Here is a 16,741-nt window from a genome sequence, read left to right as displayed (position 1 = left end):
GGCATATAGGGCACTTATGAGATTCACAAATTTTCTTTTTGGCCAGGTTCATTCTTGTGGGTTATGACTCAAGGCATGCTGTCCACATGAAATTCTTAATTGCATTTGGGATTTTAAGCTTCCAACAGTTGGTCCAATCTGCATTCTTAGTAATAGAAGATGATGGTTGACCTTCACTCATAGTTTTCAGTTCCATTTTAAGATGATATGCACTTTTCACATTGAAGGCTCCATCCTTGGTTCCGAGTCAAATTAATTTGTCTTCTGTGCCATAGGAGCTAATTGGGATTTTAAGAATAGTTTCAGCCTCATTTTCCTCAAATACTTCCCTTATCAAGTCCTTCTTCCATTGTTTTTCTGAGTGATTAATAAGATTTGCTACTTTAGCCTCCCTCGACAGTAATTGACTTGTAGATTTGTAATACCTAAGTTTTACTACGTGGGTCTTTACATCATTTTATTTTATTCTTTAAGTTAAATATTTTTAAGGTAAAGATTTTTTATTATTTTATTTTAAGATGGATATGCTTTTATTTTATGTGGGTTATTAAAATAAATTAAGTACATGATTTTGAAAGCCTCATAGTATTTTCGTTTAAAGACCTCAAATTTGTATTATTTATGAAACAACCCAAATGACTCCCACCATTAGATGTAGTAGTTGGAATAAATATCTCCCTAAATTTAATCTTAGCCATCCAAAACCAAGCTTTTTTGGGTAAGCTTTGACTAGTCCTAAAGTGATCTCCCCTTCCGTCAGCTACTTCATAGCTTATGAGATAAGTCTAATTAAATTAACTAAGTCCTTATCTTTTCTTCAACCCATCGGTCTTAAGCTAAGAGTAGGTGAAGTAATCATTCCTTTTATATCCTTATCCAAGATGTCCCTTTTTTCTAACTTCCAGTGGAAGTTTTGACTAAGTGTAAAGTCCTTATCTCCTTGGAATCCGTCGATCACCATAAGCCAATGAAAACTTTTTCTTCTCTTCTCCTCCAAAGCCGACGCCTTCTTCTTGTTCTTCCTCTCTTCTTCTTCTTTCATCTTCCAACTCAAGGAAAACCAAAGTTTCTCTCCATTATTCAAGCCATGCGACCTCCAAGGGAAAGAAAGATTTTTTTTTTTTTTCCCTCCCCCAGATCGTGCCATACACTTCTCTTCCATACCAATTTTGGGTTTGTTCATAGCTTGGAGTTTAAAGTTTGTTTCATCTTCCAAGAGGTGAAGAAATTGAAGGTAAGAGGTTCTTAACTTATTCCTTAGTATGGTTAATATATGTGTTTCGAATTTCATGGACTATCTTATATATTTATATATATATATATATATATATATATTTAGTTTTTGGGATGTTGTTTAAGACCAACTGAACCATGTATAACACTTATGTTTCAGTTTCAGTTTTGCATCTCTTTATGTTGTGATTTTTATATACATATATTTATGCCCTGTTTTGAGTAATCGAATATGTCTGGAGCTACGTTGATGTGGTGACTTTCATGTATAAATGTTTATGGCCTGTTTTGAGTAACCGAATATGTAGGGAGGCTATGTTGGTGTTGTGCTTTTATATGTTTTGAAATAAAAGAGGGTTTTTAACAAATGAACTTGCTTAAAATCTTAAATGATTCTTGGAATAATTTTGGTATGAGCATTTGTGCATTGAGTTTTATTTTGGAAGTGGTGTTGTTTTTTCTTCCTTAGGAGGCTAGAGGTGTTTTGATTTATTATGGTTATATGTAATCCTATAAACTTGTTTTAAAAGGGGTGTTAAATGATTTAATTATAAACTTTGATGCTAAGGATTTTGAGTCACTTAATGGGCTATTCTAGCTATTTTTCTATGTTATGCTTAACTAAATAATATGTGTTAACTATGTTAATTATTATGCTTATGTTACTCTTGTAAAGGTTAGTCGAGAGGTTAGTTACTTGAGGTAACGCTAAGGGTAGAAAACAATGTTAGATTTATAATATTTTAGCTTCTTGTTTAAAGGGAGGCCTAAATGATGTTAGATGATAATTAACACGCTTATTATTTATTGGATTAGGACCTACTGACGTTGAAAGAACTGAAACGAATCGAGGTAAATAGCTATGACCATGCTCCTACACAAAGTTCTCTTGTGAAAGAATATCTCTCTATCTCTTTTCAAACGTTCCTATAAATAAAGAGTAAATAAACCTATATTATGTACAAGCCTTTCTTGGTAGCCCCTATTAAGCACCCTATCGATTATAATTATTTGTAAGTGTATATGGTAATGCATGCACGTAGATTCTAAGTCATGATATTTTCATACATGCTCCTTTAAATAACTAATGTCCTACTTATATATGAGCATGACATGAAATGCTATTTTTCCAAAATAAATGCATATACATCGGACTAAGAAAATTTACTGAAAATGTTTGACTGCAAAGAAAGAAAAGAAATGAACAAAGGTTAATGTATGAAAATAGGTAATGGCCATATGAATGGAAAGGGTACCAAAGGATTGGGTAGATTGCAATGCCGGGTAAGTAGCAGTGGTAGTACACCAAGTGCTGCCCCATAACGGAAAGGGATTCCTAACCTGTGGCAACGGGTGGAGTCCAGGTCCAAAAGGACCGCTACAACACATGGTGGGTAATAGTGTGCCGGCTAAAAGAAAGTAAAAGATGAAAATAAAGGTTATGCATGAAAGTGTGATGCATAAGTATGCATGCAAATATGATGTAAATGTATGCATGAAAGTATGATTTAAACGTATGCATGAAAGTATGAAGTAAGTGTATGCATGAAAGTATAATGTAAATATATGCATGAAAGTATGATTTAAACATATGCATAAAAGTATGAAGTAATTGTATGCATGAAAGCATTACTGAACTCTTAACCTATTTATGCATGAAAGCATTGACAAAATTAGTAATTGTTTATGGATGCATGTTTTCAGAAGAAAATACTAGATGCTTATTAAGTTAACATCATGGTGTACTGCTTACTAAGTATTAGACTCACTTTGTGTTTATGTTTTAAACATCCAGGTACAAATGAAGCGGCTAAAAAGCTGGGTACTATTCAGGAAGGAGGGGCAGACGTTTAGCAGTCCCTTGGTAGTTTGGTCTTTTTGGTGATGTCATATGTTTTTTTTTTATGTTTTGAGAATGGATGCCATATGGGGATGGTTAATTGTGTTAACTTTTAGACAAGATACCTTTAGGTACAATATATATTTTATGATAGGGTGATGGTAAGAGTGTAACTTCTATGATGGGGTGATAGAAACCCCCCATACTTTAAGTTAGCTTTCTTTTGTAAGGACTGTAGGGACTGAGTCCCTTTTTGTTTAAAACTAGTTATATTGGATGAATGGATGATGGACTCTAAGAGTCCTTTATAAGTGAAAGTAAATGTATGTCTACTAGGTGTTTTTTTTTTTTTTTTTTTTTTTTTTTTTTAAGTTTAGAAATCTAGAGTTCATGCGTGATGCGTTCAAGCCCGTCACGTATTATTTTACTTTATTAGAAAAAAAAAGATATATAGTAATAATAATAATAATAATAATATACAATTATAATAGGAAAAGAACAGGTATGGGATCACTGCCTTGCTCATGATAGGGTGGGGTTGTGACAAGATTGGACCTTGTATGATGATGGACTAGGAAGCCACCTATGCTGCCAAATGTTTGTGCTTTGGCCATTTCCAATCCTCCAAACTGATCCCTTTTCAATTAGGTGTCTAGTTGAGCCAATGCTTCTCCATATGAATGATGGTCTGGACCCTACTTTTGCTTTCAAGAAATCTGTTTTGTTGAAATATTTCACTTTAAGGACCTATGATGCCAGGGATTGAGGCTGTTGCATAATCCTCCATTCTTGTTTAGCTAACAATGCAATGTTGAAACATTCGAAATCTCTGAATCCCATTCCTCCTGCACTTTTGGTTCCATGATACCAAGTGTTACTTTCTTTCCATTTGTTGTTGGCCCCACCAAAAGTTTTTCAAACTTTATTAAGTTCTTGTAGAACTGCCTTTGGCAGTTTAAATACCCTTACGCAATATGTTGGTAGTGCTTGAATGATGGCCTTGAGTAATACCTAGTTTCTCGCCTGTGATAGGAGTTTGTTTTTCCAGTTGCTCACTCTACTTCTTACTCTATCCAAGATTCCCTTGAAAGCTTGCAACATTGACTTACCTATAAAAGTAGGTAAGCCAAGCTACTTTTCATGGCTTTGAGTAGCTCCAAGTCCTGCCATGTCAAGTATGTGATCTTTAGTCATCGTCTTAGTATTTGCACTAAAAAGTATTGAGGTTTTGTCCTTGTTGAGTTTCTGTCCAGAGCCTCTTTTATATAGGTCCAACAGATCAAGCATCCTTGCCCATTCAAATGCATTGGCACAACAGAATAATAAGTTGTCATCTGCAAAAACCAAGTGGTTAATGCACAACCTACTCCTACCAAATTTGAATCCATGAATTTGCTTTGAAGCTTCAGCTTGGTACAAGAGTGAGCTCAGAGCTTCTGCTACCAAGATAAAAGGATAGGGAGATAAGGGGTCTCCCTATCTTATTCCCATAGTAGTTTGAAATCGTGCTTGAGGAGCTTCACTGGTGAGTAGGGAGTATGACACAATTGAAACACACTTCATTACCAATTCAATCCATATTGGATTAAAACCCATCTCTATTGTTGCAGCTTTTAAGAAGTTCCACTCCACCCTATCGTATGCTTTGCTCATGTCAAGCTTCAAAGACATGTATCTATGTTGTCCTTTTCCTTTAGTTCTCATGGCATGCATAGTCTCAAAAGCCACTATTACATTATCCATTATTAATCTGCCTGGTACAAAGGCACTTTGAGAGGGAGATATGATTTGAGGCAATATTGTTTTAAGTCTATTGGCTAGGAATTTTGAGACTATTTTGTATATAACATTGCATAAAGATATAGGCCTGAATTTAGTGGTTGATTGAGGATTTTTTACCTTAGGAATTAGAACTATATAAGTCTCATTGATACAGGCCAGATCACCTTCATGGTTTAGGATGTCTAGGACAACTTGAGTTATGTCTTCTCCCACTATGTCCCAATGGTTTTGATAAAATATAGCTGAGAATCCATCAAGTCTAGTAGAATCTAATAGATTCATTTAGATTAAAGCTGTCCTCAGTTCCATTGAACTCTTCTGTTAAGTGCCTGTTCCTGTGGTCATCCACTTTCTTCTCTAAAAACTCCAAGCATTCTTGGATCTTTTCAGGTTGAGAAGTTGAAAATAGCTTCTTGTAGTATAACTCGAATGTTTCTGAAATGTCCTTTCTATTGCAAGCTTTAGTTCCATCTTCTCTCACAATTTTCTGGATTTCATTGGTTTTTCTTCTTTGATTTGCAACTCTGTGGAAGAATTTTGTGTTTCTCTCTCCATCTTTGAGCCAAGTTTGTTTGGCCCTTTGTTTCCATCTTACATTGTCTGCTTCCAATAGAGCTTCTATTTCTTTTTGCTCTTGTTTTACTACTGCTGACATATTTCTCATGTTACAATTCTATATTTTAGTAAGTTTGTCAAGCTTATCCTGTGTCTGTCTCTATTGTTTGTCAAGGGATTGCTTCTTCCAATGCACCAGGGATTCCTCGCATTTTTGAAATTTATTGTGAACACCCCTTGCATAAGATCATTTCCATGGTGTAGTCTGGTTCCAACTAGATTTTATAATTTCATTGCATTGTCCCCTTAATTCCCAACTGGCCTCATATATGAATATTTTGGCTCTACCTCCTCTATCACTTCTTCTTCTTTCCATTCCATTTCCCATGTTGAATACAATAGGACAATGGTCGAAAGATTGTGGAGCTGGGACATTAATCCAGTTCTCAGAATATTGGTTGATCCAAGCTAAGTTAGCAAAGACTCAATCCAGTCTTTCCTTAATAAATTGAGCTCTCTCCCTTCCATTATTCTAGGTGAATTTTGTCCCTTTATATCTTAGATCACTTAGGCCACAAAATTCCATTGTTTCTTTGAAATTTTCCATTTGTTGATAAGGCCTTGGGGCTGCCCCTTGTTTTTCATGCTGGTGTAGTACCTCATTAAAGTCCCTAAAACAGATCCAAGCTTTGTCATTGGTGGGTTTGAGCACTCTCATCAACTGACATGTATTGTCTATTTGTGAGGTTGAGGGGTGTCCATATAATCCAGTTAACTGTAGGACTGTTTGGGATCCATCCCTTTTATAAGATAAGGAGATGTGATTATGGGAATAATTCTCCAAGTATATTTCATCTATGCTATTCCATAGAAAGGCAAGTCCTTCACTTAGGCCTCTACTCTCAACTACAAAGCTAGACAAGCTATTGTCATAGCCCATTAAGTTCCTGACTTCTTATACTTTCTTTCTTTCACACTTGGTTTCTATTAGGAATATTACCTTTGGCCTCTGTCTTCACCCAAAAGTGAAGTTCTTGGACTGTATGAGGGTTGCCAAGCCCTCTACAGTTCCAGCTAAAGCCCATCATTGCTATTGGTTGAGGTTGCACGCCTCCACCAACCTAGTTTCACAACTGCTTTTTCCCTTTCCTTTTCAATTTTTTGTTTCTTTCCACTTTGATTCTTCTCTCCTTTTGTACTATTTCCTTCTCTCTTTTTATGACTTAGAGTCTCATTTTCAGTAAATGTTTGAGAGTTGCAGTTTGCTTCCCTTGTCCTTCTTTTCTATGTGTTCCCTTTAGGTTTGGTCCCTTTCATCTCCATTTCTGCTGTTGTTAATACCACTGACTCCTCTTTTTGTTGAGATAATTTGAGTTGGGTCAAGTCATCAGTTTTTGGGTTGTTTTCCATTTCTGGTATATGATCTTCCAGTTCCAACAGTCCCTCTTTACTTTCTTTGTTTATTCCTTTTGTCTCTAATTTTATTCTCGACTTTCCTTTCACTTCTACAATTTTTTCTATGGCAATAGACTCATGATCCTTTTCCTCTATGTCCATACAGTCCTTACTCTCAATATGCAAATATGTCTTGTTTATTTCTTGGTGATCATTTCTGATTGCCTGTTTTTGTGGCCTCTCATTCTCTTCAACCTTTGATTCCTTATAACTAGTACTCCTTTCCTCTATCTCCTCCTTCCTTTGATTTTGGTCCTGTTTAGTTGCACCCCCATACTTCCTGCAATGATATATATTTGTGTTCGTAGGTTGAGTTCGAAGCCAAGGCCCAAACTGCTGGATCTTCTCCCTTTCTCCCATCTATTCAGTTCTTTGTTTGGTACATCCTTTTCTTTGATAGAATAGAATTCCACAATGAAAGCATAATGATTGTAGTCTTTCATATTCAAAGTATATCCAATATTGTTTTCCTTCAAAATTCAGCCATCGACCTCCACCAAAGGCTTGTGAATGTTTATAGCAACTCTTACACTTAGGCATCTACCCCAAGCTGAGCCATCTGATTCTGCATCAACCCTGATAACATGTCCAAAGGTTACTCCAAATTGACTTCCCATCTCTTCAGTCATAGCTACTAGGGGCATATTATGGAATTGTACCTAAAAAGGTTCATATCTAAATTGAATTGAGTTAAGAGCATTAGATTTATCCACTTCTTGAAGGGTCAAGAGGTTTCTATCAAAAAATCAAGGTCTCCCACTAAGAACCTTATCTTTATCGGCTATGTTTTGGAATTCAATTAGGAATTTCTGATCCCCTAGTTCCTTAAACCTCACCCATCCCTTCAACTTCCATACTAAGGCCATCGTTTTCCTAAAAGCTTCATTGTTAAGGCCTTTTTTAGAGAGGACTTTACCAGTTATGCAGTGTTGTCCACGAACTCCACGTTCCTTTGTGTGAGCAACATGGTAAGTTGAGTTTTCTTCATCAGTCAGGTTCAATCTTTCCCTATGTTTAGACAATTCTTCCTCTACCATCGCCATTGTTTCCTGCACTACACTCTCAGCAAAGACAGACTAAACCCTTGGTTTGAAGCAAAGAACACCACCTTAGCTCAAATCAAGGATAAACCACCTTATTGTTTCTCTAGAGGAAAGAAGGACCAAGATAGCTACCACATATGATTTTGAGCAACATTGAGTATACATCCGTATGCAGTAGAACACAATTTAATTTTCTGAGTCGTGTGTGTGTGTGTGTCTCTCTCTCCCCTTTTCCTCCACCCTCATCGGCCTTCATCGTCCCTTTGAAACCGTCTCTTAGAAGCCCCCCATGGGCCTCCATCGATTGAAAAAAATTTGTAGCTCTCCGAGGTTAGAAACTCAGTCTGTGCTTGATAATTAGATCAACTTAATCCCACCCAAAAACATGTCATGTTTTTTACTGTACTTGATATTATTTACTCTAATTTAGTGGAGGCATAATTACAAAGCCACATAAAAAATTCATTGCTAGGGTAGGGAAAATTCTCTAGATTTTTAAATGGGTGTTTTCTTTTCATGCATGTATGTGTAAAAATAGTACGACCCTTGCAAAATATGTTTGATAAGAAAAAGTTCTTCAAATCTTTTTAATTAAGAGAAAGCATCTTGTAATTTTTTTAATTTCTTTTTTGTTGGTGTTGGTTAAACTGGAACTTTTGGTTTGTGTTTTTTGTTTGTTAAAAGAATGAATAATTCTTTTGAGATGAATTTTGTTTCTTCAATGTTGGGCTTAGAAACTAGTGGATAGAAAATAAAAGAGGGTTGGAGCTCCGTCCGTACTTAGGGACCCCTATATATATGTATATGTAGAGAGAGAGAGAGAGAGAGAGAGAGAGAGAGAGAGAGAGAGAGAGAGAGAGAGAGAGAGAGAGGCAACAATTTAATCATGTGGTCCAAAAATTTAATCAAATGAAAGAGAAAGATCTAGTGGGTCTCAATCACCTTGACTTTTCAGAAAGATGAAAGATGTGGGAGGCGGATGAGACATGTCCCACAGCAGAACTATTTGAAAATGATTCACATGATTTATATTATATATATATATATATATTTAGGAAAATAATTCAAGTATTTTTCTGTTATTAGGTTGAATGATGAGTACTTCAAGAGGAGATGATGTTGAGATTTTAGATGATTGTAATCCTAGTACCGATGAAGTTAAAATTTTCAAAGAGGATGGCGAGGTTGTACACGACAAGGAAAATAATACGATGTCATTTTCATATGTGAAGCCATATATGGGGCTATAGTTTGATGATCTAGAGGAAGTACATAGTTGCTATAAAGCCTTCTCCAAATGAACTGATTTTAGCTTTCAAACAAATCATACTCGATTTTCAAATATAGACAGATCATTAATTGGGGTTGAGTATGTGTGTTTGAGAGAAGGATTCCGTCACCATAATTCTAAACTTAAAGAGAGAGCTAGACCCGCGATTGCTGAAACAAAGTGTGGGTATAAGGCAACGATGACAATAAAGAAGGATGAAGAAAAATAGGTAGTGTCCAAGATTGTGCTACAGCATAATCATAAGTTGTTGACACCTAGGAGTACAAGTTTGCTTCTTGGGCATAGACAGCTAACACCAGCACAAAAAGATTTAATAAACAAGCTAAATGAGTTGAGTAAGTAGTCAAGTGATGATTATAATTTTGGTTGCATTGCTAAGGACATTCAGAATTACAAGTGTAGGTTTGGATACTGAGATGAGAATTTTTGGTTTTAAATGTAAGTTTAAAATATTATTTTTTACTATTATTATTATTTTTATTTGAAAAAGTTGAACTGTTTTTTATATTTTGTGTGGAAATTTAAAAAAGTTGTAATTGATTGGTGCAAAACTGCAAGTGCACAGTATCGTAGTTTTATAATAAAGTGATAAGAAGAGTATCGTCCTCAGGGATTGGTACTTTACTTTTGCCAAATACCAAAATTATACTAATCACGATTTTATCTAGAGGAATCACTAAGATTTTTGTATTTGCAAATTAAACTAAGATCAACTCAAAGAGAAATACGCAAAGGAAATAAAACTGACGTTCGAAGATCAAATTAATGGGAAAGAAAACTTCTAGGAAATCGATTTCACCTAATTCTTCACTATGCTTTTCTCATCCAGCTAATTTAATTTAATTCTTTTTGTTCATTAGCAAATATCTAATTCATCCAACAGTCTCTTTCGATAGTCAATTGAAAATTATTCTTCTTCATCAATTCACACAAGAATATGCAAATTAATAAAGCAAAAAAACAATAAGACCAATGATTTAAATACTATATAGGTTCATACAAGTCTTTCAATCTCTATATTCACCTATGCTGAAATATTCAAGATCTACCCTATGATTCCCTCTTTCGATAGCAAATCACAAGATTAAATATCATCTAATCAATGGCCAGTTAATTAGAAGTAATAAACTCAGAATAAATCAGATAAATAAACAGAGAATTGCCTTAAATTAGCATAGACAATCAAGCATAGTTCGAAACTGGGTTACATCGTTTTCCTAGAATAAATAAAATTTAGCTCATGCTAGAAATGGAATTCAATATAAACGAATTCGCCATAATTGTTCTGAGAATATTGGAAGAAAATAAACGCTGAAAAATACTACTCGCAGCCGCAACTCGTCTTCAAAAACTCAAGGAAATGATTCAATGCTTTTCTCCCGTCTGTGCACGTGTATGATTCCAACGTACGTGCAATATATGGAATTCCCTCTCCAAAAAAGATGAATTGAATCCTTCTAGCTATGTTTTTTTGTCCCAAAAAGTGTTCTCCAGTTAAAAAGTACGGCCATATGGTGAAAAATCTCTTTTATATGCTCTGATGGCGGAAAACTCCATATCTGTCAAAATACGATGTTCGCTCGAGCGGGGTGTCAAGCGCACATCGAGCATTCGACTTTGCTTTATTTCGCTCGAGCGTCCTATCGAGCATTCAACTCTGCCTGACTTCGCTCGAGTGATCTTTTAAATCTGCAATACGAAATTTTGCAAGTCATCAGTAATGATAAGATGAGATGAGAATTTTGTGTCTCATCCCACTTGCCAAACCTACCCAAGCAATCGAATGAGACAACTTCTCGGAGAGGGAGACGCACAAAAGTTATATACTTATTTTTTGGAAAGTGAATGTAATTGTAAGGGGATTTTTCCCCAGGTCTAAGGCCCAAAGTGCAAGGCTCAGGTATGGGGAGGCCAGGCCAGCCAGACGACCCACTTGCCCATAAAGGGTCCCTGGCCACAAAGGGAGGGAAAAAAGAGACACATCACCCTGCCCTCCCCTTACGACACCTAGGCTTAAAAAAGCCTGTGATGGCAGGTGGGCAACAAATCCAGGGGAACCTTTGATATCCTGACAATAAGATGGGAGGAAACTGACAGGGTGCACCTACAACTAGGCAGAGGGGATAGGAAGCCGCGCCACATTTATGGGACCTAACTAAGGGGACAGCTGAGGTGATATGTCTCCTTGCCATAGGGTATAGGCTGTTGACCCCCAGAAATTGGGTATATAAGCAAATCCCTAGGTACAAAGAACTCTCTCTGAACTCTCTATTCTTTCGCACAAAACTCTAAAACGATACTGACTTTGGCATCGGAGACTCCCCAGCTGCCGCCACCACAGCCTCGTCTCATGGTGTTTTCTTTGTATTTGCAAGCCTAAACCCAAGACCCAAGTTTATGAGAGCTCTGTCTTTTCTTTGTCCAATTATGTCTTACCAAACAAGACTGGCTTCTGACTAATCCGTGAAGGGTTGTGAAGTTGGACCAGGTACGAAGAATGAATCTATATCTGTGTATGGAAGTTGTTGGCCGGCGACTGCTCAACTGTTTGAGTGCAATACAGTGGTGGTTGGTTTCGATTCGACAAGGGTAGAATGCCTGGTCGAAGGTCCAATACAATAGGTAGCAGGCATTTCATTTTGGCTCCTGAGCAAGAACAAGAAATAGGCAATGCACCATCCTTGCTGCTGCGTACATTGACCTTGACTTGACACACTCAAAGGAGGACCACAAGCTTGGGGCTCAATGAAATAGAAAGTATCAACATTAAGAAACTTCTTGGGGGTAGCAATGAAATGTGTGAAACACAATATTAACAGTGACACCGTTTGTGGGATCTTCTTAGATTTTGCATGTCCTTTATATGCCTGCAAGAGCTTGTTCTCAGGTGACTCAGTGACATGAGGAAACAACATCAATAAATATGGAAGCACAGATTGTGGTAACAGAACAACAAGAAGGGAAGGAGAAGAAGATACTTGATGAAACTACCAATGAGGTGAGAGATAACTCGGAGCCAAATGAGTGCATAAGCTCTAGTAGTGCTAGAGAGGGAGAGAGGGAGCCAGCACCATGGAAGAAAGGAAGAGAACGTAGGATGTCCTCCCACCCCTACTTGAGTGTGCCCCAGCAGATGACAAGATACGGAGATAAATACACACTTAAGAAGGTGAAGCCAAATGAGCTACTAGAATTGGTCCTATTGGACCTGAGTCACCGCTAGGATCAGCACCTGGATGACCTTGAAAATGAGGGATGCCATGCAGCTGCTCCTCATGGAGCACTTGGACGTCTTCACCTAGAGTCATGAGGACGTGCAAGGAATCAACCCAGAGATCATGCAACACCACTTGAGTGTGGACCCTAAGGCTAAGGGGGTAAGATAGAAATGCATGAGCTTTAGTGCAGAGAAGAATGCCTCCATCGTGGTGCCAAAAAAGAAGATGCCCACTACCTGAACTAGCTGTCCAACATCGTGCTAATAAAGAAGCCAAACATCAAATGGAGGATTTGTGTGGACTTCATCCACCTAAATAAGACCTGCTCAAAGGATAGCTTCCCTCTTCCCCACATCGACCTAATTATCGACTAAACGACAGGTCATCGCATGTTGAATTTCATGGATGCCTACTTTGGATAGAACCAAATCCACATGAACCAGGATGATGAGAAGAAGACATCGTTCATCACCTACGGGAGGCTATACTACTACTTATCCATGCCGTTCGAGTTGAAGAATGCAGAGGCCACCTACCAATAGTTAGTCAATCGCATGTTTAAAGATCAGAGCAAGAGGAACATGGAGGTCTATGTGGATGACCTACTGGTCAAAGTGAAACTCTTGAGCAGTAACTGGATGACATCCATAAAGCCTTCGCAGTGCTGAGGCAATACCAAATAAAGCTAAACCAGGCAAAATGTGCTTTTGGCGTCAGCTCCAGGAAGTACTTGGGCTTCATGGCGTCGGTCGAGGAATTGAGGCCAAGCCAGAGAAGGTGGAAGCTATACTCGATATGCTTGCCCCTTGGAACACAAACGAAGTTCAGAAGCTCGTAGGCCAGGTAGAGGCCCTTAGTCGTTTTGTGTCAAGATCCACAGATAAGTTTCTCTATTTCTTCAAAGTGCTGCAGAAGGCTCAAAACCTAGATGAAGAGTGTGACCAATTATTCGACACCCTTAAAAAGTACCTCACCTACCCTCTGTTGCTTAGCCAACTTAGGTACAGAAAGGTCTTGGTCTTGTACCTATCTATTTCCCTGCAGGCGTCGGCCTCGTCCTTAGTACAAGATAAAGGCGGGGTCCGGAGACCTGTATATGACACCAGCTGAGCCTATCAAGGAGAAGAGGCCAGATACCCCCACATTAGAGGTGGCAAATCGTGTTAACGGGTAATGTTCATGTCGTGTCAAGTCATGTATATTATACAATATGGGTCAACCTAAACACAACCTGTTAAGCTTAACAAGTCAGATTTCAAAACCCTAACACAAGCTATTAAAATAACAGGTTGACATGATACGGCCTATTTTGACCTATTATGAATTAATTAAAAATATATCGACACGATACGACCTGTTTTGACCTATTTCAACCCGTTTACGTAAAGGGGTTGAATTGACCCAAATAATCAATTCGACCAGATCAATATAATTTCACATAAAATTTAAAATCACAACATCTCCCACAAATATAAAACTAACTACATAAGTCTAAAATTACAATCCAAACATTAAAAACACCAAAATTACAATCTATAGAAAGTGTGGGAGATGGTCGTGACTCATGAGAACTGACTCAACTTAGAACTAAGTGAGAGACTCAATATATATGAAGATGAATGTGAGATTATGAGGGAGTTTGAGTTAGAGTGCGGTGGGAGTAGGGATTTTAAGCTTTTAGATATAAGGGTAAAAATGTAAATTAAACTTTCTAAACGAGTCATAATGGATTATAATGGGTTGACTCGTTAAACAATCGTGTCTTAATAGGTCAACCCATTTTGAGCCTAACCCTTTAAGGCTAAACCCAAATCCATTTTTATCGTATTGTGTTCGTGTTGGGTTAACGGATTGTGTCACATATTGCCACCCCTACCCTACATAAAGCAGCTCACCTTCGCCTTGGTAGTAACCACTTGAAAACTATGCCTGTATTTCCAAGTTCACCAAGTAAAAGTTCTCATTGAGACCCCCTGAAGAAGATCCTACAAAGGTTAGATGAATCAAACCACCTCATGAACTAGGCTGTGGAGTTGAGTGAATTCAACATTGAGTACACGCCACATACTTTGATCAAGGGGTAGGTGTTGGCAGATTTTGTGGTAGAGTTCATAGGCTTCCTCGACAAGGCTGAATATGCACAACCCGTGAAGCCCTGGAAAATCTTTGTTGATGGCTCATCTTGCCAGGCTGGAGGGGGAGTGGGAGTCATGTGGAATTTATTTCACACATTTTCATAGTCCTAATTATTTTGATTTAGAGTGTTTTGTATGTTTCTTAGCTCTTTTGTTTAGAATTTTAGGTGTCTTTTACATTTATTTAATTCTTGGGAATTCTTGATATTTTTCAGGTGTTTAATTATTGAATTAGGTTGGAAATTGGATGATGTGAAGAGGGCTAGGCTTAGAGAGCAAATCCCAGTTGGTTTAGTCTAGTCAAACTAAAACACTATTTGGTTTTTGGGTTCTAACTGAAACTACCTACCTCGGTATCAGGTTTTCTTTTTCTTTTTTTTTTTTTTTTTGTTTAACCTTGTTGGAAAGCTAAGAAGTTTACTTAAAACTTTTATGAAGAGCTCAAAATCTAGTTCTACCATTTTGAAGTTTAAAATTTAGCAGAAACAAAGAAGTTAAAATCTGTCTGGAAGTTAATTGCAGCCCAAACCCTGTTTGGGTTTTCAACCTGTATCTAGAGTTCTCGAAGTCAGAATAAAGTAAGCTTAGGTGCGTTGGAAAACTGAGAATGAGATATAAAATATTCATGAAGGGTCTAGTTTCGAAAATATGTCATTATGATGCTCTAAATATAGCTATAAGTCGGGAAGCCAAGAATTCTGAATTTTCAGCACATTATATGGGGAATATCTTTTGTTTTAAAATTTGAAAAGAGAATCAATTTTGAATGGATTGGATGGCCTGAAGATATGAAAGGAGGGTTTTAAAATGAAAATTTTCCAAAAAAAAATAAAAGAAAAAAATAGAAGGAAGAAAGAAAAGAAGGAATCCACAAGAAATTCAAATTTGCAATGCTCTAAGAGACAGCCTAGACATACTTTAGTATTTTGACTATAACTTTCTACTCACATATCCGATTGATTTGATTCTTGATGGGTTAGAAAGCCATCATAAAGGGCTACAACTTTGTCTCTGATAATAAAATTTAAACTTCTAAAGCCCATACATGGATGCCAAAATAAGTCTAAAAATTCAAGCGATTTTTTAAGGGAAATCAAGAAAAACCTTAGGGTTTCTTTTCTACCATATATAAGTATATTATTGGCATGAAATTGGGAGAGGATGATTGAATGGAGCAGCTATAATTCTGAGAGGAAAAGCAAAGCTCGCGATTTCTACAGTTATAGAGTTCCTTTTTTTTTTTTTCTATAATTGTTAGTTACTAAATTGTTATTAAGGATGTTGAATTCGAATTTATATTTGAGAAATAATTGGATTTTTTTATCAGTTATGATTTTCTATTTTTCTTATTCTAGGGTTAGGATGTAGTCATTGAATTTTTAATATGATTTGAATATGGTTGCATTGAATATCCTTTGTTAATTGCAATTTGATGATTTCGGTTTTCATTCTTGCAATTTACTAGCCATAAATTACATGTTTAAGATGTTTAATGAAGTAACAAAGGTTGAAATTCAATATTAGTTCATGAATTCATCAAACCTTAATAGTGTAGTTTAGAAATAAATACACACCTTTATGAGCTACATTCAAGAATTTCTCAGAGCATAATGAGTTTATATTAAATTCTATAATCACGACAGTAGACATAAGATTAATACAAATATAGGTGTTATAACTTGAAAGAGGTTATCATATAAAAAAGGGAATTCGGTCATTGTAATTAGCAAAATATTAATTCAATTGATGAAATCCAAGCCATAGGAACCTTTCATATTTGATTTTTTTTTCAAGTAAAAAATTTGCAGTCAATCACAACAATTTGGGATCGTCTAAATAATATAAAAAATTTTATAAATTGGTACTTGAATCTCCTCCCTGTGGAAATGATACTCTTTTTGCCCTGTTCTATTTGTCACGACTCATGCATTTGTGGTAGAGTGAGGGACTACCATGTTTTCGGCACCGTTGCCGGGGAGGATTTTTTTCAATATTAATACAGATAATTTTCTGTAGGAGGATTGTTTTCAATATTAATAAAAATAATTTTCTGTATTAATTTAGACTATATTTTTCTATTTTATTATTCATTTAGATTGGCCCTCCCTTTCGAGGCCAAATTCCATCGTTTTCTAGGGTTTTTAAGCTATTCTGTATTTTTTTTTTTTTTTGTCAATTTACATTTTCTA

General features: G+C 36.5%; 1 long non-coding RNA gene across 2 annotated transcripts; it reads left to right on the top strand.

The window, feature by feature from the left end:
• Nucleotides 1–797: 797 nt before the first annotated feature.
• LOC122289001 lies at nucleotides 798–3,390 on the top strand. 2 transcript variants are annotated; one of them, XR_006236070.1, is made up of 3 exons: nucleotides 861–1,234; nucleotides 2,050–2,085; nucleotides 3,029–3,390. It is a non-coding gene; the product is annotated as an uncharacterized LOC122289001 (long non-coding RNA). The 2 variants fall into 2 exon arrangements; XR_006236069.1 differs by lacking the exon at nucleotides 2,050–2,085 and having other exon boundaries at nucleotides 798–1,234.
• Nucleotides 3,391–16,741: the final 13,351 nt, after the last annotated feature.

The sequence above is a fragment of the Carya illinoinensis genome, chromosome 12 (assembly GCF_018687715.1).
Source record: "Carya illinoinensis cultivar Pawnee chromosome 12, C.illinoinensisPawnee_v1, whole genome shotgun sequence".
NCBI classification, from domain to species: Eukaryota; Viridiplantae; Streptophyta; class Magnoliopsida; order Fagales; family Juglandaceae; genus Carya; species Carya illinoinensis.
The sequence above is the reverse complement of the archived record's forward strand: the minus strand, read 5'-3'. Positions and strand labels throughout refer to the sequence as shown.